This window comes from Cavia porcellus, unplaced genomic scaffold, assembly GCF_034190915.1.
Source record: "Cavia porcellus strain 051 isolate PalLab524CR breed Dunkin Hartley unplaced genomic scaffold, mCavPor4.1 scaffold_1, whole genome shotgun sequence".
Classification (NCBI taxonomy): Eukaryota; Metazoa; Chordata; class Mammalia; order Rodentia; family Caviidae; genus Cavia; species Cavia porcellus.
The window spans coordinates 104,149,187-104,152,499 of record NW_026947484.1 but is presented as its reverse complement, the minus strand read 5'-3'; positions in this window follow the sequence as shown (position 1 = coordinate 104,152,499).

Sequence of the window (3,313 nt, the reverse complement as noted above, 5' to 3'; positions counted from 1 at the left end):
TGTTTCACATTGTTTATGAGAAAAGAATATTATACATGAGTTACATGCTTAAACTTATGCTGATAGATGGTTTAAACATTAAATACACCTTTTGAAACTTCTCAATTTAAGTGATTTGGTGACATTTTTATATTTGGACAAAATTTTTAAATAAACTGAGTTTTATATTTAGTCATTTTCTCTTCTCTTACTCATTAAAATAACATAGAATCAAGGATTTTTACTTTCAATATATTTCTTACTGCTTTCTTCCTAATAAATTCTACTCTTTCATGTATTTCTGATAAATGGCTATTCAGCATTCAAAGTCAAATTCTTCTGCCTGCTTTTTAGCAGAATTAATTCTTCCTTGTTTTTATACTTATGGGCAGATATGCATATTAGATTTTATTGCATGCTTCTTTGTTGTCTCACTCACTGAACTTTCATAAAGGATTCAGTACCATAATTTTATGTCCAGTTTCTAAAATAAGCCTGTCACACATTAGATGACCAGTAGCTGATTATGCATCATATTTTGAAAATTAGTGTATTTCAATCAAAATAGTAAGGAGAGATAGAATTATTTTGAGAATATGTAATGTTAAAAGAGATCATACTAAGAGCAAACCAGTAAATATTATCTGGAAATAAGGAAAAAATTCACCCTTACAATTATCTATCTCCCAGTTAAAATACAGGAAGAAGAGAAATGTGATTTTATAATTTATTTATAGAAGAGAAGAAACAACAAACGATTACTACTTTCCATAAGCAACTGCAACATTTCTAAGAAAGTTAGCATGTTCTGATCATCTTTTTCTTGTTTCTGTACTTAAGGGTGAACATTTTAAAACTCAAAGACAAGAAAGCTACAGAGAAATAAAATTTTCTTTATTGCTCTTTGGTTTATTCTTATTAAATTAAACGTTTTCCCAACTACTAAAGTTCATGAAGGCAGAGAGGTCAGCAAAAGAGTTGAAGAAAGAAGTAAGCTTTAACGTCACCAATCCTGAGAAAAGGTCGAGGACTGCATTAGCACAGTGATCTTGAAGTAGAACCAGCACATTTCAGACACTGTGAGAAGACACGACGAAATGTAGAAGAATACAATGCAAATATCTCTCTAACAAATTCAGGTGTATTAAAGAATTTAAGGTTTTTCTATAATTAATAGAAATTTTGACACTGCAATCCCCTCAGTTATTATACCAGATGACCCTTAGTCAGATATGTCACTAGGTGGAGGAAATTTTGCTTAAAGGAAGAAAAATTTTCTACAACTCAGAATGTCAAAGGCTTACATGCACTGTTTCATTTATTTCATTTTATTGGGACTGCACAACTCAGCAAACCTTAAATTACAAGATACTTGAAATTTTTTCATCTATTTGAACTGCATTTAACCTCACAAAAAGATTTTAAACTATTGCATTAAAGACACACAAATTGAAAACAAAGAAAATCCAAATGGAAGAATATATTAAGAAGAAATACTTAAATTTTTACTTCTATCAGCTATGAAGCAAAAGTTTATCAATTGGGGCTGGGGATTTAGCTCAGCGGCATAAGCGCCTGCCTTGCAAGCAGGCAGTCGTGAGTTCGATGCCTGGTACCGATAAAAAGGAAAAAGAAAAAAAAAAAAAAGTTTATCAATTGATGAGATAATCAGATAAAGCAGAGTTAGTGCAGAAAAATAGAAATATTAGTTGTGTCCTACACTCAAGCAAAGAGAGATTACATATACACAGACACATAATTATTTTATCTTTAGGAACATTCAGTCCAGTATATGTTTCAAAATCATTGGCTTGGAAGACTCAGTGCATTTCTGGGAACAATCCTTGAGGAACTATTAGCAAAAGACAAACTATAGTAATGTCAATGAGTGTAAAGGCTAACCACAGAGTATGTTTGGACAATGAATAGAAGGAACTCAGTCATTTACCTGTTAGAGAAATCAGCTAACTAAAAAATATAAAAAGAAAAAGTGAGACAAGAAAGGCAATTCAATAAAGTAATGTATTATAAAAGTGAGTCTCTTAGATCCACAAAGAAATAGTCAAAGATGAGCAATAGTTGAAATCCATAATGTACTCAATTAGGTCTGAGGTAATGGTTTATATTTACTATTACTGTATTTTTACCTATAACCTAATGAGACAGAATTAGTGATTAAAGATAAATGACCACAACTATGCCAATGCATTTCCAATTTTTGACCTTATTTCAAATGTTTGTTTTAATTATTTAGTAGGTATATAGTCATAAGCATCCAATAATATGATCTGGACAATTTTATAATGAATGAAAAGATTCAATTAAAAGATTCCTAATTTGAAAAAATAGTAATAACATTAACAGCACTTATCCTCACTGAACGATTTTAATAAGGCAATGGATACAACATTATAAGAAAATAATATTCTATTTCTATAGGAGAATGGCTGGAACTCCATAAGCTACAGTAAATGACTTCTTATGTAGTGCTCAAAGACAAAGACTGACTTCCTCATTTATTTTCAACAGAAATTTCAGCACTAAATCAAATGAAATATTTAACAAAAACTCCATTATGTAATTTTGCTGGAATACAAATGTGTCTTAGAAGTGTCAAACTAATATGGAAAAACTCACTGAAAATGTATAGGTCTTCAACTTTAAGTGATATGTTTTTTTTTCATTTTTTAACACAAAGTTGGGCTAGATCATATTATTTAATTGCACATTACAGTTACTTCTGGTCTGGTAATGACTGTGGCATAGTTATCTTCCTTATGTGCACAAACTTGGTTATTCTTCCTGGTCATTAGAGCAGACAAATACAACCTCTCCATGTTTAGTCTATTCCACTTATTCCTAAAGTTCAGTATGCTATAAGAATCCTAGTTGTTATGTGAGAACTTTTTTATTGATGTCTCTTATTAAGAAGAAAGCAACATCACCAACATACAATGACTGCCAGAAATTTAACAGATGATAGTAAGCAAACCTTTAAAAACACTACCTTACCACAGTATTTGTTTTCTTAATGGCCTTTAAAAACACTACATTACCATAGTGTTTGTTCTCTTAATGGCCACGAGGACAAAAAATATTGTGTAAAACACAGATTTTTCTACAAACAAGTCAGATAATATCTCGGAGAAAACAGGAAAAATTTGGGGCATCATTATAATTTTTCTCAGTTAATTTTTCTCATTTTGCATCTATGTTCAGTAAATGTGTGCAAAGATGTCTTTGTGAAACACGTAAATATTTTTTGATAACTATAAAAAAATTTCCAAGTGATGATAAAGATTTTTGTCAGTAAAATTGGTTGTCATAACTTCTA